The sequence below is a fragment of the Anolis carolinensis genome, chromosome X (genome assembly GCF_035594765.1).
Source record: "Anolis carolinensis isolate JA03-04 chromosome X, rAnoCar3.1.pri, whole genome shotgun sequence".
Lineage (NCBI taxonomy): Eukaryota > Metazoa > Chordata > Lepidosauria > Squamata > Dactyloidae > Anolis > Anolis carolinensis.
The window spans coordinates 4,951,607-4,974,912 of record NC_085847.1 but is presented as its reverse complement, the minus strand read 5'-3'; the positions used below and the strand labels follow the sequence as shown (position 1 = coordinate 4,974,912).

General features: G+C 40.2%; 1 protein-coding gene across 3 annotated transcripts in view; it reads right to left on the bottom strand.

The window, feature by feature from the left end:
* The window catches only part of galnt9 (polypeptide N-acetylgalactosaminyltransferase 9), a 130,242-nt gene that overhangs the window by 89,186 nt on the left and 17,750 nt on the right, over window positions 1-23,306 (bottom strand). For 2 of the 3 annotated variants that reach the window (XM_062958568.1, XM_062958569.1), the window contains exons 3-4: window positions 19,596-19,725; window positions 5,006-5,155 (exon numbers count right to left, since the gene is read on the bottom strand). The gene's annotated coding sequence lies outside the window, so the exon portion shown is untranslated. The remainder of the gene's footprint in view (window positions 1-5,005; window positions 5,156-19,595; window positions 19,726-23,306) is intronic. The other variant, XM_062958570.1, reaches the window with a different exon arrangement.

The following is a 23,306-nucleotide window of genomic DNA, read 5'->3' as shown; positions in this document are numbered from 1 at the left end:
CGGAGCGCAGTGTGTACTCTGTACATTGAAACGCTGTGTACGGAAGATCACATCATGTTAACAAGATCAAATATTTCACCTGAACTAAACCTTAACAGCTCCATGTTTCTCTGTGAACATGTCTGGCAAATCTACTCTCTATATTTGGGGGTCTTTAAAACAGGTTGAATGGGCTTCTTTCAAGAGAATCATCATTGTTTATTTCTTCGTGACAGGCTGTTGGAGCCGTCCCGAGTCCCTCTGGGAGATGGCGGCGGGATATAAATAAAGTATTATAATAATAATATTATTATTAAAATCAGGAGAGTAAATAAAGAACAACACTCAGAAAACATGGGAATTCCAGGCAGGAAACAATCAGGGCCAGCTAACACCTCAGAATAAAGGATTCCCCCAGGCAGGAACCAGCCAGGCTTTGAAGCACAGCAGTACAGAACAAGCTGACTCTCCCTTCAATAATAATAATAATTATTATTATTATTATTATTATTATTATTATTATTATTATTATTTATTTGACCAGTCATACGACCATTTCAAAGTGCAACACAAGGCAAAAAGGATGGGAGGACAGGAGCCGACCTTCTGTTTGCCATCAAAATCTTATTTTCCTGATTCTTCTTTCAGGAAATGTGCTCTAAAAAGGCTTACTCTCCCTTCAATATATAAATGTGGCTATTTTTATTTATTTATTTATTTATTTATTAGCAAAATTTATATCCCGCCCTTTTCACCCTGAAGGGGACTCAGGGCGGCTTACAAGTTATATATACATACAATATATTATATTACTTAGTATAGCACAATATAAGCATTATATATTATTATATTGTACTATACGACTATATTGCGATATTATTAGTAATATTACATGTAATATATACAATTATAATAGTGTGTTATTATACTGTATTACATTATATTATTATCAATATTATATGTATATACAATATATTATAATAGTATAGTATAATATGAGCATTATATATTATTATATTGTACTATACGACTATATTGCAATGTTATTGACAGAATTGGACACAGTACAAAAAACAGAACAGAGCAGTATTATTCCTTACCTTGAGAGACAGCATACTCCTCTTGATACAGACTAGAATTGGCTTTTTTAAGCTGCTGCATCACATTGTTCAGCTTATGGTCTACTAATACTCCTAGATCCCTTTCAGCTGGGCTGTTTTCAAACCACCTATCAGTAGCATTGTCTAGCCCACAATTTTTCCAGATTTTCTGGATCACCAAAGCCTTACACCCAGGAGTAGATGACTACAGACAGAGACAGATGCATAAACAAGACAACTCACTATCACAATCCAAGAGCTCACTGCAGGGCTGACAGATTGCAGACACTGAAAATCACCAAACACAACAGATGTGGCTACTGATATTTTGTTTGCTTCTTTGTTGCCCGATGAATATTATTGCCTGAATATATATAAACACACAGGCAGTATTATACCACTGGCGAGAATGGATGGAAGCGTAGAAGAATATACCCGAGGACACAGAATGTGACTCCGAAAACACTGCGTGCTTTCGATGGAGGGAAAAAAAAGACCAACAGATGGGACAGAGGGTTTGGCTTACAAAACAAAAGAATCATCTCTATTTTTATTTGATTTCTGCCGAATGTGCACAAACAAGTGTCACGAGTGTCGGTCCAAACAGTTACAGGGAAACATGCTGTGAATATAAAATTTGGAAAATTGCTGATGGTGCTGGCCTTGAGGAAAGGGGAGGATAAAAGTGTTATGAATTTCAATGTTTAGTTCAGACCTCACCTGACATAGATTTCACTCGGCGCAGTGGCTAAGGGACCATGTGCAGGTAATAAAGCTTTGGCTTTTCCTCAACCTTCACTGTATCCTATTACAGTCCTGCCAGAATTCAGATTTTGAACAAACCATAGGTTTTTCCCAAGTATGAAATTAGGTGCATTTGTTTTCTCCATTTCCCCCTTTTTTATTTCCCCAACACATGGAACACATTTCGGAGCAAGGCTATTGTATTGCCTCCTTCCCAAGCTCATGATGGGAAATTTATTTACCCATATATACTCGAGTAGAATACCTCATGATCCCTTAAACTAAAAAGGGGAAATTGCATGTTTTTGAACTTCTAGGTTGTCAGAAGCTGGGGCTAACAGCGGGAGCTCACCCTGTCTGCGGATTCAAACCACCGACCTTTCAGTCAGTAAGTTTCGGAGCTCAGCGGTTTAACTTACTGCGCCACCGTGACCCGATATACACACACAAGAAAAGCATCAATAGCCTTAGTTTATACTCATTAAACTACCGTATATACTCGAGTATAAGCTGACCCGAATATAAGCCGAGGCACCTAATTTTACCACAAAAACTGGGAAAACTTATTGACTCGAGTATAAGATGAGGGTGGGAAATGCAGCAGGTCAAATTCAAAAATAAAAATAGATATTAATAAAATTGCATTATTGAGGCATCAGGAGTTTAAATGTTTTTGAATATATAAAACTGTAATTTAAGATAATATTAAGACTTTAATAAGATAAGACTGTCCAACTCTGAATACCTATATACTCAAGTATAAGCCAACCTGAATAGAAGCCGGCCAGGACCCTCACTCGAGTATAAGACGAGGGGAGCTTTTTCAGCCCTAAAAACATATAAGATTGATAATAATATTATAATTTAATACAATATAATAATAATACATTATTATAACTGTATATTATATATTACATGTAATATTACTAATAATATTGCAGTATAGTGTTATAGTACAATATAGTAATATATAATGCTTATATTGTGCTATACCAATATATTGCATGTACCTATAACTTGTAAACTGCCCTGAGTCCCCTTTGGGGTGAGAAGGGTGGGATATAAATGTCGCTAACAAATAGATAAATAAATAAATAAATAAATACATTAACAGCCAGTGGAGCTGACATAACGGGGAGTGGTATGTTCCTTGTACGCCACTCCGGTGAGCAACCTGGCTGCCATCCGTTGGGCCAGCTGAAGTTTCCAAATTGTTTTCGAAGGCAGCCCCATGTAGAGCTATTGGAAGGCCTGCACACCTGGTTGATTGGAAGGCCTGCGCATATGCACAGGCCCATCGACCAGGCCCACCTGTCCGCATGGTCGATTGCCTGGCACCACGCAGAGCGATTGCTTCAACCTGGCACCACGCGGAGCGGCCTAGGCAGGCCGGGACTCCCGGCACACGCGGGGGCGCCTCGATGGCGCCCCCGGTAATAATGCACCACAGGCAAGTGCCTAATTGGCCTTGCCAGTGGACCGCCTCTGCTGGCACTGCTAGAGTTCTAGCTCCGTTCCATTAGACACCACCTATACAACTCTTGAATTAGCCTAGTCCTATTAAAATCTGTCTAAAGCTTTCAGACTGGAAAGTCAGCGAGGAAGTGGAACAGAACCTGTGTTGCGAAATGATTTTAAAAATCATTAAAAAGAGCTCTGTGATGAGAAGATAGACATTTCAATTGCAGTCACTCCACTGAGTGACAAATATTATTTGCATCTGCAAGATTTCGCATCATGACATTCAAAGCAGCTCCCTCTCCAAATAGACATGGACCTAATTTCTCTCTTTTCTTCCATTCCCCTTGTCAGTGCTGAATGCAGCTGACACCCAGCACTTGGGGAATTCATTTGCCGTCACCCTGGTCTGATTTCTAATTATGATGGAGGAGGCACAATTATGTATTTCCTATGGGATGCTCATTATATAGCACATATGAGTGTATTGCAATTAGGCACATTTGTTGTTCAGGGTGGGAAAAAGAATGCAAAACCTTCGCCGGGACGTTGTTGTGGCCTCCCACACCATCTTTATTCAACACATCAACAAAATTAAAGCATTGCAACTCCATACCTAGCATGGAGTAAAGGGCATACTATATCTAACGATAGATTAATGTTTCTAGCAGCCATTTAGTTTTTCCAATGTAACATCCATTCAGTAAAATACCCACACCACACAGATATTTCCTGAAAGTTCTCACCATTGTGAGGGAGAAGCAACTCACAGGGAAAAAGCTGGATTTAAAGCTCTAAAACTGGCAGAAATAAGAAAATTGCTGTAAGAAAATTGCACAGACAGACTACAAACAGAGGCACAACTAGGTGGCCCAAATGATTCATTGGAACTTATGCCTCAAGTACCACCTCCCAGCAGTAAAGAGCTGGTGGGATCACAAACCTGCAAAAGTATTGGAAAATGAGCACGCAAAGATACTGTGGGACTTCCGAATCCAGACTTACAAAGTTCTGGAACACAACACACCAGACATCACGGTTGTGGAAAAGAAAAAGGTTTGGATCATTGATGTCGCCATCCCAGGTGACAGTCGCATTGACGAAAAACAACAGGAAAAACTCAGCCGCTATCAGGACCTCAAGACTGAACTTCAAAGACTCTGGAAGAAACCAGTGCAGGTGGTCCCGGTGGTGATGGGCACACTGGGTGCCGTGCCAAAAGAGCTCAGCCGGCATTTGGAAACAATAGACATTGACAAAGTTACGATCTGCCAACTGCAAAAGGCCACCCGACTGGGATCTGCACGCATCATCTGAAAATACATCACTCAGTCCTAGACACTTGGGAAGTGTGATTTTGTGATATGAGATCCAGCATATCTACCTTGTTTGCTGTGTCATAATAAAATAATAATAATAATAATAATAATAATAATAATAATAATAATAATAATAATAATAATAATAACTTTATTTTTATACCCCGCCCCATCTCCCCAGTGGGGACTCGGAGCGGTTCATATAATCAAGTCCTCAGGGCTCCATCATCCACAGGTCAATGAATCTCATATATTTGAGATGCTATCAGGAAAAAAATATTTTGGAAAAAGAAATGAAAGTAATAACCGCTTCTCGTGTCATCACAACTTCTTAGCTTTGCTACCATGGTTACCACTTTGTTAATTTGATCTTGGTTTGTAGGAAAACAATAGCAAAACACCTACTGACTGTTTGAAGTGCTGAAATGTCATCTCAGCTGACTAAGAATGGGATGCCTGCCTTTCTCTGGAAATCAAGTCTCCGTCTAGGAAAAGAGAGTGAGTAGGTTGGCAGCTTGTTTGATGCCTTGGGTTTTTCTCCGCCATGTCTTCCTTCTGCCACGAGATAATCAATAAAACATACACAGTGTCAAAAACGAAGCCATGAAATCAAATAAGATGTCAATCAATATTATTGTAGTCTCTTTTTGCCAAACATAAATTTGCTTTGCTCAGATGATAAAAGCCCTGCAATAGTAAATATCCGAGCGAAGAGGCAATATACTGCCAGCTGCCAGATGCTGCTGGAAAGGAGCTGATAGACGGTGCAGCTTACACACACACACACTTTTAATACAATAGTATTTTTTGAAAACTAGAAATAGTACTGTGATATATTGAATACATGTGTTCAGATCTCGGTATAAGGGTCATATGACTAGATACTTATGTTTAACTGCTTATGTTTTTATTCTTTTGTATTGTTGTGTACAGTGTTCCCTCACTTATTGCGGGGGTTAGGTTCCAGGACCACCTGCAATGAGTGAAAATCCGTGAAGTAGGGGCACTATATTAATTTTAATATTTATACATTATTTTAGTAGTTATACACTATTTTAAGTCTTTATCAACCCATTGTGTGTTGATAAATCGCCTCCTTCTCCTCCCGTTGCCACTTGGGCTCCTCCCATTGCCACTTGGGCTGCTCCCGTTGCCACTTGGGCTCCTCCCATTGCCGCTTGGGCTCCTCCCGTTGCCGCTTGGGCTCCTCCCGTTGCCGCTTGGGCTCCTCCCGTTGCCGCTTGGGCTCCTCCCGTTGCCTCTTGGGCTCCTCCCGTTGCCTCTTGGGCTCCTCCCGTTGCCGCTTGGGCTCCTCCCGTTGCCGCTTGGGCTCCTCCCGTTGCCGCTTGGGCTCCTCCCGTTGCCACTTGGGCTCCTCCCATTGTTGCTTGGGCTCCCGTTGGCTTCTCCTTCCTCTCTTCCTTAGGCTGTAAATTGTAATTTTTTATGATTTATAATAGTCTTTTAGAGTTTATTGACAAACCGCAAAACAGCGAATCCGCAAAAAGTGAACCGCGAGGTTGTGAGGGAACGCTGTATTGTCATCGAATTCTGCCAGTTTTGTAAGCCTCTCTGAGTCCCTTCGGGTGAGAAGGGCGGGATAGAAATGATGGAAATAAATAATAATAATAATAAATAAATAATACTTAACTACCTTATTGCACTGTTGGAAGTCTACAACACCCTGAAAACACCCCGATCTTGCCCGACTTTAGAAGCTAGACAGAGTTAGGCTGCTTAGTACTTGGATAGGAGCTACCAGGGATCTCCAGTTAAGGCTAGAAAAGAAACATACCAGAGATCTCTGATCGACTTGGCAGGACATTTAGCCACCCACCACCAAAATTGCAGGGTTTGGGCCCTCTGTGTGGCCTAAAATCCCAGCACTTTAAATCCCAGTTCCGCTCGGGATTTTGGTCTGCTTGGAAGAGCCCACAGTCTCCTTCTTTCTTCTCCCTTTCCTACTGAGTTGAGTACACATTACATTTGCACTTTTGTTTGTAGTGTTACCTAACGTGGGAAAGTGGAAGGAGGGGGTAGAAACTGGGACAATTTAAAATCAGTTGAAAAAAAATGGTTGATTGCAAATGTTGTAGACGATGTCCATGAGATAAGAATTACAGGACTCCAAACTCTCTGTTATTCTCAAGAAGCAGCTGAGGAATCCTTCCATAAACCTTGTATGGAAACCGAGGGCTCGGTACCACACAAGGCTTATATTGCGGGGAATTTAGGTAACGCGACAAACAAATATGAGCCAGTGTGGCATAGTGTTAGACTGTTGGACTAGGACTGAGGAGTCCAGGGGTCAAATGCCCACTAGAAACCCATTGGATATCTCTTGGTCTCGACTGAACATATTTTGCCAAAAAATGCAATGAAGGGATACAACAAATAGCAAAAACACCAACCGTGAGATAGGGCAAGGAAGATGAGTTATTTCTGCTACTGCCTCTTCCATTCATTCTGAATGGTACATGTTAGGTCAGAGGCCGACCAAGAACCCGGAGGCTACACTAAGTACTGCAATTTACTCGTCTTTTGTAATTAATTGAGGGAAAGCTTAAGGCTGTTAGCAGCTTTAAAGAAAGCAGATCTGAAGGGCCAATTAATTAAAAACAGCAGTGTTTAACAAGGACCTTTTGGTTCCCTGCTACCCTTCTGTTAACTGTTATATTTGTCAAAAAAAAGTTACATTTCCCACTGTCTATCAAGATTTCATCTGAGTTTGAAAATAGATCTTCTTAATTCCTGGGAGATTTTGCCACTTGACACAGGAAAAAAAAAGATTTCAATTACAAAGCTGTTTACAGGAATTATAATGGAATGAACTAACCGCCTGCTTCCCATCTCCCCCAACCCAACAATCGATTGCTGGGAATGGGAAGCGATAGGATCCAAATGGAAAACTTGTTGGCAGAGTTCGTATCCTGCCGAAGGTTACTGTGGACATGGATGCTGTCCGCACCTAACTGCTTAGCTTTAAACAAAAATACGAGAGCTATCCAGAAAGTAGGTTACGTTTTGGAATTAAAAATGAACAAAGTATAGGAGAAAGCATTTACCATATGCAGTTGAAAGCCACACCCAAATACCACATCTCACGTAGTCGCCATTCAAATCTAGGCACTTACCATAGCGATGAATGAGCTTGGCAACTCCTTCCCCACTAAATTCTGCCGCTTGCTTCCTCAACCACATGTTTCCAACAATGGGGTGTGGCTGGCAAAGCAGCGTTTTGGGAAGGGGAGACCGGCTGGTTGAGGAAGCAAGCGGCAGAGTATTGTGGGGAAGGAGTTGCCAAACTCATTCATCGCTATGATAAGTGCCTAGATTTGAATGGCGACTACGTGAGATGTTGCATTTGGGTGTGGCTTTCAACTGCATATGGTAAATGTTTTCTCCTATACTTTGTTCATTTTTAATTCCAAAACATAACCTACTTTCTGGATAACCCTCGTACCTAACACATTTTGTTTCTGCTCCCCTTCCTCCAAAAAGGACTGTCTGCTTCCATGCAACAGCAAAAACCTTCGTAAGAAATCCAGATTGCAAATCAACATTGATAATGAATGAATGAAGCTTTATTTGTATCCCGCCCCATCTCCCAAAGGGACTCAGAGCGGCTTACAACAAAAAGTAGTTAGTCATAAATCACCTAGTCAATCTCAACAAGTTCAAATCTGCAGGGCCAGTTGCACTGCTTCCCAGAATATCCAAGTAACTTGCCACCACTTGCCACCACTTTTGAAAAATCTTGGAGAACAGGTATACAGGTTTATAAAATACTAGCTGTGCCCGGCCACGCGTTGCTGTGGCGAAGTCTGGTGGTGTTGGTGAGAAATTGTTGAGGTAGTGGTGGTATTGAATGTCTGTTGTATGGTTGTCTTTATGTTTAGTAGGCACATTGAAGTGGATTATTTGGCAGTGTGGAGTCAAGATAATCCAGTTCAAAGCAGATAATATAAGATTCTAAATGGGTTCTATAGCTGTGTGGAAGGGCCTTGAGTCTACACTGCCATATAATCCAGTTAAAATCTGATAATCTGTGGAAGATGCCTAAGTGAGGCCTAACTGTGCCTGTCCCCTGGGCTGAGGAGGTTGCTAGGAGACCAAGTGGGCGAAGCTTAGCCTTCAAACTGGCAGCAATTGGATAAAAACTATTATTCCTCTCCCTGTAATTAGGACTTTATTTTTCTTTTCTTTTTGTTGTATCAACCTAGAGCCGTGAATGATGGGTTGTGTTGTCAAATTTCGAGGTTGGGAGGCCTGTAGTTTTGTTGTTTTGTCCGCTGCCCTGATGCCATCACTCTTTTATATAGATACTAGCTGTGCCCTGCCACGCGTTGCTGTGGCCAATTGGAATTGCAGTGAATAGCCTTGCTGCTTCAAAGCCTGGCTGTTTTCTACTAGGGATGTGTAGTTTGTTTATTTATTATATTTATATAATAAATAAACAATATATATTTATTATTATGTATTTATTTATATATATATATATATATATATATATATATATATATATATGTATATATATAATATTTATTTATATATTTATTATTATTTATTATATTTTATTATTTTCTTTTATTATTTTTAGTTATTTTCTGTTATAGTATTTTATTGTATTAATTTTTTTAGTGTTTTTTAGTGTTTTTATTATTTTTTATTGGGTTGCTAGGAGACCAAGTTGGGAGGAGCTTAGCCTTCTAACTGGCAGCAACTGGATAAAAGCAATTATTCCTCTCCCTCTAATTAGGACTTTGTTTTTCTTTTCTTTTTGTTGTATCAACCTAGAGGCATGGATGAGGGGTTGTGCTGTCAATTTTCGAGGTTGTGGGGTGTTTACTTTTGTTGTTTTGTCCGCTGCCGTGATGCCATCACTCTTTTATATATATAGATAGAGGTATAAAATCAAACCTTTACTGATAATAAATCAGTAGTTGCACGGTTTGCTAAACAGGTTGGTTTTCCTTTTTATGAAGTACAGCTGAAGCATCTTCTGCAGAGTCCACTGTAAACCATGCACAACAGATTTGTGCAAATGTCTAAAAGAGCCCAAGGTGGCATTCGGGAACATTTTCCATTGGCAAATTTTTCATGACCCCAACACAGAGCTAAAGAGGGCCCCATTTAGGGTTGGGACCCACAGTTTAAAAAGCAATGATGTAAGTCATACCCCGATACAGCCCAAATGACGTCTGCCATAAGACGTCTGCAAGACTGGGCTTTCTGAGGCCCATCATAACTAACTCAGTTGCAGAACTTAGACATGTGCATATTGTGGAAGTAGGATTTCATTTGCAATCTATCCCACAACATTAAGAAATTGTTACAGCTCACTTGCTCGGTAATTAGAGAAACCTGAAATTACTCTGAAGTTTTGGCAAGGCAAGGGGAAAGCTCCAATTACACCAGTGAGCCGTTTGCAACCTAATTATCGGAGATTCATATATTTGTGCACAAATGGGGGCTGCTTAAGGGCGAGACAGGACCAAACGTATTCCTCCAGGCATCACTTGTTAATATGCTGGCCTCTCAAATGATCTCCAATAAGCTAAGAAAACAATTATCATATGTTATCGGCGGCTTCAGCCATTGGTTATGAAGAGGGGTATTTCTCAAAGAAGAAACCCAGTAAAGGAAAAGGAAAGAGAATAATAATTTTATTATTATTATTATTATTAAGAGAATGGTAAATTATATTATCGGAGCATCTTTTTTTCTGGAGAGAGAGAAAGAGAGAGATTGCCAACCCCACAGTCTCATCACTAGTTTATCTCCCAAGAATCCAACTCTATTTATGACTAACGGTGCATCTACACTGTAGAATTAATGCAGTTTGGCACCACTTCCTAGCAATACATAATAATAATAAATAATAATATACTTTATTTACCGTATATACTTGAGTATAAGCTGGGTTTTTCAGCCCTTTTTTAGGACTGAAAAAAAAAACCTCGGCTTATACTCGGGTGAGGGTCATGGGAGGCTTATATTCAGATCAGCTTATACTTGAGTATATATGGTGCATTATTATTTTTCTCTATTATTATTGGTATTATTACATTCATTATTTTACTCTATTAATCATTATTATTTATTATTTAACTCTATTATTATTATTATTATTACTACTTTTAATTTACTCTATTTTTATTATTATTAATACTGGGTGGATTACAGAACACATGTATGGTAAGCATTTAATTCTGTTATATAATTAACAAGGACAAACAATACACAGACAGAAGTAAAGGCATTTCCCATTTTATTTTCAGCATCTTGGAGGCTGTGTTCAACTCCAGTCATGGGGTGGGGGTTTTGTTGCTCCATCTTCCATCCCAAGAAGCTTTATCATCCTTAGACATCCTCTTGACTGAAGTCCTTAAAGGCACTAAAACCCCGCTAAAAGTGGTACCTATTTATCTACCCGCATTTCTGCTTTCGATCTGCTAGTTGGGCAGGGAGCTGGGGCTAACAGCAGGTGCTCACCCTGACGTGGGCTCAAACTGCCGACCTTTCAATTTTTCTGCAGCTATTGGTTTAGCCCGCTGTGCTAAGCCCGTCCCCAATTATCACACAAATACACATCATAATGAAACACAAACCCATGCCTGGTGTAGATGCACTCTAAACCACACAATCAGGGTTAATGCTGTTGTCCTGCTATATTTGAAATCTTTCCTCCCAGAGGGAGACTTAGAAAATGGCTATGCTGTGTTTCTTTGACAATGCGTGCCACTTGAAAAAGAATAAAAGTTAGTAATTGCTCCCCAGATGATACTCCTCTTTTAAAATGTAATTAAAACCCTTTCGTTGGCTTGCCCCCTCTGCCTCCCTCATATCTCTTCTCCCATCTCTTCCCTGTAAGAAGAGCATGTTCTTTTCATTGTGGGCTGATTAAATACACTTTCATGTTATCCAGAACAAATTAAAAATTAAACAAAGCCATTTAGTTGCTTTTGAAATGTGCTTTTTGCGTTTCCACACTTGCTGTTGCTTGTGATTTGAATTGGAAAGCAAACAGATGTTCCAGCATGCTGGATGGCACGTTCAGGCAGCGAGACTGTTAAAAATAACTTCAAATGATCTTCAGATGCAAAACAAAACAAAACAATAAGGTTAGAGGTAGCAAAAAGGAAAAAGGTGATCTGTCATCCAGCATTCCCTCTCTGCATAGTGCAAATCCAGATCCAAGGTGGCAATGGGAGGAAGATGAACACTACTTAATGCAGGGGTCCTCAAACTTTTTAAGCCGAGGGCCGGTCCACAATCCTTCAGACTGTTGAGGGGCCAGATTATCATTTGAAAAAAATACAAACAAATTCCAATGCACACTGCATATGTCTTATTTGTAGTGCAAAAACAACAACAACAACAACAACAACAATAAAAGAACAATACAATATTTAAAAATAAAAACAATTTTAATCAACATACATTTATCAGGATTTCAATGGGAAGTGTGGTCCTGCTTCTGGCCAATGAGATGGTCAAGTTAATTAGGGTTGTTGTTGTTGTCGTCGTTGTTGTTGTGTGCCTTCAAGTCATTTCAGACTTTGAGTGAGCCTAAGTCTAAAATTTATTTATTATTTATTTACTGCATTTATTTACTACATTTGTATCACACCCTTCTCACCCCAAAGGGGACTCAGAGTGGCTTACAAATTATATGTACATACAATATATTATATTATTAGCATAGCACAATATTAGCATTATATATTACTATATTGAACTATACCACTATACTGTAATATTATTAGTATTATTATATGTAATATAGAATATATAATTAATATTATTATATGGTATTATTATTAGTGTTATATTGTATTACATTATAATATTATTATCAATATTATATGTATATACAATATATTATATTATAAAACTGAGGGCGGGGGCCAGGTAAATGACCTTGGAGGGCCGCATCTGGTCCCCGGGCCTTAGTTTGGGGACCCCTGTCTTAATGCATAACACACAATATGAACACTACTTAATGCATAACATATTCCAGGACTCTTTTGATTAGTTTGTCATCATTTACCTGAACGACTTCTTAGCATATTCCCTGGACCAGGCTGCCCATAAGAGCCTTTTCCCAACAACTGTGGGTATACCAGCTCTATTTATTTTATTTATTTACCATATTTATATCCCACCTTTCTCTACCCCGAGGGGGACTCAATGCCAAGTTTGACCTCTCTACTGTGGAAAAGGTAGACACCAAATCTTTCCAAAGAAAGTAGAAAACATGGCCATACAGCCCGAAAGACTCACAGCAACCCAGTGATTCCAGCCATGAAAGTCTTCGACAATACAAAGTAGAGATAGATACTTCCAAAGTGGAAGCAGTACTATACCAGTTACCTCCCAGAAACAAGAAGGAGGTTGTTATTTTTAGGCTTTCAGATTAATATGAATGCTTTATCGCAGACTTCCCAAAGCATCTTGGGTATCCATCATGCACAGATCTTCCGATACCCAAGCAAAGCAATAATGTGACCCACACGTTCTTGTGAAATGCCGATTATGCTTGAAATTTCTCTCTGAGTGATACGACAATCATCCTGAATCAATCTGTCAACCTTTTGCTTGTGAAAATCGGTGGTTGCTGTCACAGGACGTCCAACTCTTTGTTTGTCATGCAAGCCAGATGTTCCCACCTCAACATCTTTAAACTTACTTGCCCAACAACACACAGGACTCACATCAACACAATCACCACAAACAGCTTGCATCCTCTGATGAATCTTCTTTGGGTGACACCTTCTACTGTCAAGAATTCAATGACTGCATGTTGCTTAAGTCGCACTGACCGATGTCTGCACAGGGTTCCATACTTTGCACTTTAACAACACAACCGTTCAATGCTAAGGCTTCCCCGTCTGCGCAGGGTTCCATACTTCGCCCTTTAACAACACAACCGTTCAATGCTAAGGCTTCCCACCAAATGGAACTGTAGAGGAGAGTCTACTGAACAAGCCAGGACCTGCCGCAGACCAGGACTGCCATCTGTTGAGGAGTTACGAAGGTGGAGGCATTACTTTTCATTCAGCCCTCGTACTACTGATATCCACGGAACAGAACTACACCACTTGGGGAAAAGAACTCCCAGCAATAAAGACCGCATTTGAAGTATGGAGACACTTACAAGAGGGGACCACATACTTGATGGAAGTCCACATAGACCAGTGGTTCTCAACCTGTGGGTCCTCAGATGTTTCGGCCTACAACTCCCAGAAATCCCAGCCAGTTTGGGATTTCTGAGAGTTGAAGGCCAAAACATCTGGGCACCACAGGTTGAGAACCACTGCTCTAAAACAAGAATCCTATAATTTCCCCCATCCCTACTAACACAGACTAGTAAGTAACTGGCTTATCTCCTCTTGGAATGCAGACAATTAATTTTAATATTTTGTGGTTGTCTAGAAGTATCATCTTCTTAGTAATAAATAAAGAGCCCAAAATGGAAAGGTCCCAACATCAAAGGAGAAGGACCGGAGTGTTTTTTCCAGCTAACAAGCTAGTTCTTAAATCCTCTGGTTGAATTTAAACAGAAAGAAGTGAGTAGAGAAAACTTGCTGTCAACTTGAGGAGGTTCCCAATATTAATTCTTCAATTAATTAGATTTATAATGCCACTAGTTGTGCCTGGCCACGCGTTGCTGTGGCAAAGTATGGTGGTATGGGAAATAAAGTATTGAGGAATTGGTGGTAGTTAATAATAATAATAATAATAATAATAATAATAATAATAATAATAATAATAAACTTTATTTATATACCGCTCTATCTCCCGGATGGGACTCAGGGCGGTTTACAGTCATAAAAGCAACACAAACATTACATAACAACATAATACACATTATTAAACAAAGTAAAATAATACAATTATAACAATAAATCACACTTACATGACCAGATCAAGGGGACGGCAACCATAAACCCAATATATTAAAGTGTATCATTTTAGGCTAGGGTAATCTTGTGCAATACATTTAGGCCCAGAAATCGGCAGTAGTCCAATTTAATTACTCAAAAACCTGCCGACAGCACCAGGTCTTCAGTTCCTGATGGAAATTGGATAATGTAGGGGATTGCCTGATCTCTTTTGGCAGTTAGGGTAAAGGGTCCCCTGGGCTGAGTGGGTTGCTAGGAGACCAAGTGAGCGGAGCTTAGCCTTCTAACTGGCAGCAATTGGATAAAAACAATTATTCCTCTCCTTCTAATTAGGACTTCATTTTTCTTTTCTTTTTGTTGTATCAACCTAGAGGCATGGATGAGGGGTTGTTCTGTCAATTTTCGAGGATGTGGGGTGTTTACTTTTGTTGTTTTGTCTGCTGCCGTGATGCCATCACTCTTTTATATATATAGATTGCAACTACAAATACCTCTAGATGTCTTGGAAGTTAAATCAGAGACAAATGCATTGTTGTTGTTTTTTTGTCCTAGCTTTCTGGGTTTCTTTTGACAAGCACATTTGCTGCAGCTACAAGGCGGAGGGATTCAGCACTGGGTGTCAGCACGACAACAGCAAACACTAAACACAAGAGTGTGGAAAATGAACCCCAGGTAGCTATTACATTATAATAAACCAAGCTTAATAACTCTGTCACCCTTTATTTCAAACGCATGTCTCGCTGCCTCGATTAATAAAGACGTCTTCCCAACTTCCCACAGTTAATAGTATTGATTAGATTTATATAACAAGAATGGATAGGATTTCAATTTTGGCATGTTAACCTGACGGCTGGAATAATTCAACGTCAATGAGAAAACATCGCCCCGAGTCAATAATGTTATGGCTTGTTATGAAATGTTGACTTTGAAAATGCTTCAAGGGAAGATGATGTGTGGCATCAAAAGGATTCAAGGAGGGCTGTGTGTGTGTGATTTTTTTAAAAATTCAAGTAGAATAGAGGGGCACTATGACTTTCTTGATCAAGTCCAGTGGTTCTCAAAAGGTGATCTGTTGTCCAGCATTCCCTCTCTGCATAGTGCATAGTGCAAGTCCAGAGACAAGCTGGCAATAATAATAATAATAATAATAATAATAATAATAATAATAATAATAATAATAATAATAATAAATTAATAATAATAATAATTTATTAATAAATTATAATAAATTTATTATACGTGTCATACTCAGGGCCGGTCCAACAATGAGACAAATTGAGCAGTCGCTTCGAGCGCAAAACATACGGGGGCGCAGTTGAGACTGCTTTTTCTGTTGATTTCTTGTAAAACATGATGTTTTGGCGCTTAATTTGTAAAATCTTAATGTAATTTGATGTTTAATAGGCTTTTTCTTAATCCCTCCTTATTATCCAACATATTTGCTTATCCAACGCTTTTATTTTTCAGTGATTGGTTTGGGGGGGGTGCCAAAATTCTGTTCGCCTACACTTGAAAAATACCTAGGGCCGGCTCTGGTCATACTTATAATAAATTATTAAAAATCCAGCATATATTTATTATTTATTTATTTACAGTATTTATATTCCGCCCTTCTCACCCCGAAGGGGACTCAGGGCAGATTACAATGAACACATATATGGCAAACATTCAATGCCAACAGACAAACAACATTCAGTTTTAGACAGACACAGAGGCATTTTTTAACATCTTTCCAGCTTCACGATTCCGGCCACAGGGGGAGCTGTTGCTTCACCGTCCATTGGTGGCTGTTCTTCCTCATTCTTTTCCTCGTGAGCAGATTTATGGTGTTGTAGATTAGTTAAATTAGCCTCCCGCATAAAGCGTACCTAAATTTTCCCTACTTGACAGATGCAACTGTCTTTCGGGGCTGCTAGGTCAACAGCAAGCCGGGGCTATTTTTTTTTAATGGTCAGAGGCTTAACCCGACCCGGGCTTCGAACTCATGACCTCTCGGTCAGTAGTGATTTATAGCAGCTGGTTACTAGCCAGCTGCGCCACAGCCCAGACAAGATATATGTCTTGTTTGCTGTGTCATACTGTGTCTTTGTGTCAATAATAATAATAATAATTTTATTTTTATATCCCACCTCCATCTCCCCAGAGGGTTTCTCAAAAGATGCAAGTTGAGGAATGTAACAAAATAAAAAATCCAGAAGCAGTAATACCTTGGTTGGGCCAACTCCAAAGCATATTAGAGGCTTTGTTAATTGAGGTATGTCTGAATTGTTAAGCTTCTCACTGTCCCATTTCCATTGGAGCCACTACCTGTTCCTTTACCCTACCTAGTCCCAAACAATTTCCTCGCCAGCATTATCACAGCTGAAATGAAGCATCTGCTTCAGTTTAGGCAATAATTCACTTGGTTTGCTTGTTTAACTAAGTTAAACGGCTCCTTGGATGAGTTTCATTTTAAGCAAAATTTAATCAAACCTCGAACGTAAACAAAATCAAATAGAAGTAATTGAAGCAAATGGAGTCGAATTATGGACTTGTTCAGCAACTTGAAGCAAGGAATGCCAACTCCATGCTGGATTTTACCCCCAAAATGCAACCATCAGCCTCCGAGTGCAGAATTAAATTGAAAAATTAAGAGACCCATGGTGAATTCCACGACTCAAAACAGGAGAACCATGTTGATTATGTGGTCTGACTGGTGTTCAGGAGAGTATAAAATCACAGTCAAGTCTAACATCAGGATCTCTTAAATCAAGAGTTATTGAACACAAATGTATGGCCAATATACCGCAGATCAGGTCAGAAGTCCTCTTGATGTTCACTTGTTTTAATGTCTATATGTTTTATATGCTTAATTATTACATAGTTTATCATGATGTGTGACATTCTTGAGTTCTACTCCTTCCTATTTATTATGACTTGCTTTTATTTCTGGTGATCTAACTATATTTGATTGGTTATGTGTTTTATTATCATTTATACTGTTGTCTTGTTGTAAGCCGCTCCGAGTCCCTTTGGGAGATGGGATGGGATATAATAATAATAATAATAATAATAATAATAATAACAATAACAACAACTTTTTATACTCCGTCTCCATCTCCCCGCAGGGACCCGGGGCGGCTAAAATATAATATAAATATAATCTATATATATAAAAATGTAATGTGCGTTTTTCCCATGGAGTAAACAACAAAACCACTGAACCAAATCACACCAAATTTGGCCACAAAAGACATAGTCATCCAATCTATATCTTTCAATAAAAAAACCTAGAAAAATAAAGTCCAAATTACAGAGGACGAGGAAGAACCGTTCTCCCCTGGCTGCCAGTCAGAAAGGTAGGCTCCACCCCCTTTAGGCCTCACTCGCTTCGTGTCCTAGCAACTGCCTCAGCCACAATGGCTGAGGGTTCACTTAGGCCTCTTCCATACTGCCTATAAAATACAGATTATCTGATTTGAACTGGATTATATGACAGTGTAGACCCAAGGCCCACACAGCTATATAACCCAGATTGCCAAGGCAGATAATCCACAGTATCTGCTTTGAACTGGATTATCTTGAGTCCACACTGCCATCCAATCCAGTTCAATGTGGATGTTTTTACAGTTGTGTAGAAGGCGCCTCATATAATCCAGTTCAAAGCAAATAATATAAGATTATAAATACAATATATAAAAATTACTGTGGCATAATAAAACAGAACAATATCATCTCTAAAATCAGGACAGTAAATAAAGAACCACACTCTGAAAATAGGGGAATTCCAGACAGGAAACAATCAGGGCCAGCTAATACCTCCCAACAAAAGATTCCCCCAGGGAGGAAGCAGCCAGGCTTTGACGGTGAAAGGCCATTACATGCTAATCATTCTGGCTAATTGCAGCAGTCATACTTGCCTCAAAAAGACAAAAAAAAGGAACAACCAGAAATATTGTATATTCACAAGCGTTAGGAAATAACATATACTACCAACCACCAATTCCTCAATACTTTATTTCCCATACCACCACACATTGCCACAGCAACGCGTGGCTGGGCACAGCTAGTATAATATAAATAAAGCTTCACTCATTCATTCATAAATTGGGAATCAAGCGCTTTTCCTTTATGTGTCTCACACTTAATCCCAACACTGGCCATAGCAGGTTTAACTTCATCTGACCCAAACATGATAAACACCACATTATTTCAAATCGGCATCATTGAGAAAATGCATCTCACTCTCACCAGGATCAAAAGTATGAATGCAAACACATGGAAAGGCGGTCAGACACAAACACAAGACTGCACACAGTCAAAAAGCAAATGCTCTTATAGGGAAAAGTTATTCGGGTATTTGGGAAACAGCTGTGGACCCAGATGCAGAAATGATTGTTTGGTTAAAGACTTCTCAGCAGAAGATGCCTGTTGAATAAAGCAACGCAGAGATTCAGAAGGACATTTGAAAGAGACGAGTTCCTTACGGTAGTGCACAATGCCATCAATGTTTTATTCCTAGCGGCGGAACAAAAATTGCAAACAGCTGGCGGAAGATTTTTAAAACATTTCTTTGAGATGGAACGATATTGGTTCAACAATATCCCCAAAACAAAAAGAAAGCCACGGGCATTCATGTGAGAGGGATTGGTTTCTCTTCTTTCCCCCAAGAAATGACTAGCAATCACACTCACATCCATTTTGCTGAGGCAACTGCCAATTGACACAGTCATTCTTACCTATTTCTGAAAGTTGCTTTTTCACCATATCCCATCGTCACGTCTAGATCAATGGGAAATCGTCTACAAGCTGTTAAAAAAGTGTAATTGGGAAGCCAAGTGGCCAAGATCTTGCACCTTATCCTTTTGTACTCTTCTCCTCCTCAGAAAAACTAAACAATTTGCTTTATAGTCAGTGAAAGCCGTTTTGTTGCCTTGAGCAAAGAGATAGCCACATCCCATGTACAAAAGATGTCAGGATTGGCAGTTGAAACTAAAAATGGTCATAATAGAATAGTGTCCTCCACCATACCTGAGCCAGCGGTCAGCATTAAATGGACTATGCCAAGGTTGTCTATCATACTTTCTCTAACAGAAGGAGGTACCTACAAAATTCATGAAGAACATCTGTGTGACTCCACCGCTGCCCTCCAGCATCTGGCATCTGAAGCTGTTGCCTTGGCCCAATGGTACATCTGGCTCTCCTGAAAGTACCTTCTTCATTCCTGGATGAACATTTCTGAAAGCCAAACAATAAGGGATCATGCAATGCAATTAGACTGACAAGTTCAAACAACATATTACCGGTATGTTCAAGTGCTAGGATAGAAATGCCCAGTGGGATTTTGTTGAAGAGGGTGATGGACACGATTCCTCTCCCGGAGTGGAGCCAGATCAGTCTTCTGGTTCTCCAGGTGGTTGATGATATGATTCGATGAATTGTCAATGTCAACAAACAGAGTGGTAAGGCAGTTCTAAGTTGTAACGACTTAGACGAAGGGTTAGGAGGCGCGATCACCAAGTTTGCAGACAACTGGGAGCGATAGCTAATACTCCAGAAGACCCAAATACCACTTCTCAACATAGTCCCCATTGAAATCTAGGCACTTCTCATAGTGATAAAAGAGTTTGGAAAGTCCTTCCCCACCAAACTTTGCTGCTTGGCTTGCATCGTCAACCCTTCCCACAGCTGCGCATGTGCATGCGCTCAACTTTCTCCCACGCTCGTCCTGGATCGCTCTTCTAAGGTTTTGCAAGAAGCACACCTTTCCTGTCCCTAAAAACGGTCGCCATAACTTTCCTTGCAAGCATTTGCAAAACAGAAGAGCGATTCAGGATGAGCGTGGGGGAAAGTTGAGCGCATGCACATGCGCAGCTGCGGGAAGGGACACCCGCCTGGTTGACGACGCAAGCCAAGCGGCAAAGTTTGGTGGGGAAGGACTTTCCAAACTCTTTTATCGCTATGAGAAGTGCCTAGATTTCAATGGGGACTATGTTGAGAAGTGATATTTGGGCCTGGCCTTCAACTGCATATGGTAAATGTTTTCTCCTATACTTTGTTCATTTTTTATTCCAAAACGTAATCTACTTTCTGGATAGCCCTCGTATCTTCTGGGCCGCTTGTCTGGAATAGAACTTGAAGGCACTGTTTGATTCTTTCAAAATAGGCAAGCTCGGAAAGTGATGGTGGCCGCGGTACCATCCTGTTCATCTTAGGGCTCATTCCTATCCCACAATGCTAATCAATATCTACATGAAATTGCTCTGAGAGGTTATCTGGAGGTTTCAAGTTCAGCGCACTGAGCCAACCAGTATGCTAATGACACTTGATTCTCTTTCTCCTTTCCACCTCTGTCAGAGGACGTTGTTTCACTTAAAGCCAACCTCTTCTTGTTCCTTGGAGATTTCCACATTTTATTTGTGAAAAACATCCCCCACCATCTCAACACAGTGTTGTTTTTATTTCTTTCTCCATTTATTTCCCCCCAAATGCTCTCAACTGGTCCACTCTGTTGTTATATTCCAATCGCCGGGGTCATCATAACTTTCTCCCTTTCCCTTCTCTCTCGTTTGCGAAGGCTCGAGGCACAGATGCCAGAACAACAAACAGAACAACAGCTGAAATCCAATTACAGTGGAATGTTCTGAAGCCCATTCCCATCTGTAATTCATTAGTCTGTTTAAACATGCAAAGTGATTTTTTTTCTACACACGTGGGGAGCTCAGCATGGAGAAACCACAACAGCAGATGACTTAGAATTCCATGCGTGAAACCCCTGACAGGTTGGAATGAACTCCTGCTGTGGTTCTTCTAATGTGTTGGAAACTGTGCATTCACGTGATAAACAGCATTAGAGGTAGTGAAATTTGTTGTGTTTTCTGTTGTGTGCCTTCCAGGCACGTATTTTGTGAAGGTGACCTAAGGTGAATCTATCAAAGGATTTTCTTGGCAGATTTTGTTCAGAGGGAGTTGGCCTTTGCCTTCCTCTGAGGCTGAGAGAGTGTGACTTGCCTAGGATCCCCACCAATAGCTTTCCATGGCTGAGAAAGGATTCAAACTCAGAGTGTCCTAGTCTAAGGCTCAAACCACAACACCACACTGGCTCATATATGATGAAATTACAAGTCTTACACTTTCATATTCCAATTTCTACTAAATGGCTGGATGGCCATCTGTCAGGCATGCTTTGAATGCGATTTTCCTGCTTCTTGGGAGAGGATTGGACTGGATGGACCACGAGGTTGTCAGGGTGGTGTGGATGATGGGGTGGGGAGTTGAATCGATCATCCGTCATCCTGACTGATTTTGGTAAATCAGTTCTCTCCGTCTGCTCACCCGAAGGACCACTTTATGCAGCTTCAAAGTGGCACCAACAAAAACGACAGCCTAGTCGTTGATTTACTGCTGATCCCAACAGGTCTAATTACTTTATTATACAGTTGCTGAAAGCCATAGTTCTCCACACATGGCGTGTCTTTTCCGGTTCAAACGGAAGCCCTGACCTATTGGTCCTGTGGGCAGGCTTGTGCTTAACCCTTGTGCTGCTGGAATGCTTTGCTGGAAACGCACAGTTGCAAACACCCAACAGCTTAACTTGATATAACATTTCACTTTAACAACAGAATACACCCTAACAGAGATCTCTTCCAACTCTATGATTCTATGAATATTTTTTGCCACTCAGCACTTTCACTATTATGCAGGGCTGCCCACCTGCCACAAGCTGCAAAAGCATCAGACACATTGAAAATGTTCTCCCTTTCAAAAATCCAAGCGTATTGATTTAAGAAAAGCATAACAGAGATGTACACCACTCAAGTTCAGACAGCTGCAATGTAATTCTGTCAGCTGCTGTCATTCAAAATTTCGTGGACTGAAGACTGCAATGGGCAGCAGAGGAAATGCAAAACACGGCGAGTTTGAGGGTGAAAACAAAGACAGCTGGTGCCACGCAGTGTCTATCAATGCCTTCTTTTCCATTTCTGCTCAGAAGGAAATCCCTTGGGTTAATGAGGGCCCATTCCAGAGAGGTGTGTGTAGCATTGCTTGAACTAGAAACGTCTCAGATTGCATCTGGCCTCTGCACGAACTCCTCAGACAGTCCTCTGCAAAACGGGCAATAATAATACTGACCTATCTTACAAGCAATCCTGCTAGATATGCAAATAGATATGGAGTGTGAAGTGTTATGAACACTAGCTATACAAATGTTGAGAAGGGTTTTCGGTACTGTTTCATTGTCTAGGCAGAGGCCACAAGGAGGCGATAGAGAGAGAAGGATAGTCCATTTTATGGGGGGGGGGGTTGAAATTGGAAAACTATTTCCCCCATTTTGGCTGGCTATTCTCCTTCTCCCTTTCCCATATCATAAATGAAGGTTGCTTCCACGACGGTGTCATAGTTGGGAGGAATAACAGGAAAACAGGGGGAAATGGTTTTACTCTTTCAACCCACTCTACATCCCTGTTAAATGCACAATTCTTCTCTCTCTAGGGCCCCCTAGTGGCCTCCACCTGGATAATAATAATTTAAAAACTTTATTTGTATACCGCCCTATCTCCTCAAGGGACTCAGGGCGGTTTCCAATATAGCAAGAAAACCATACAGCAACAAAATATAATATAATAATGAGCATAAATGCACTAAACATACAAATCAATCAATTAACCACAGGGTTAAGAACGAATAACAAAATACACCATACAATAATGAAACATGACTAGTTTCTCTTTGTCCACAGTCTGAATTGGGTAGACAACCTGAAGCTCTACAGAACATACGAGGGCTATCCAGAAAGTAGATTACGTTTTGGAATTAAA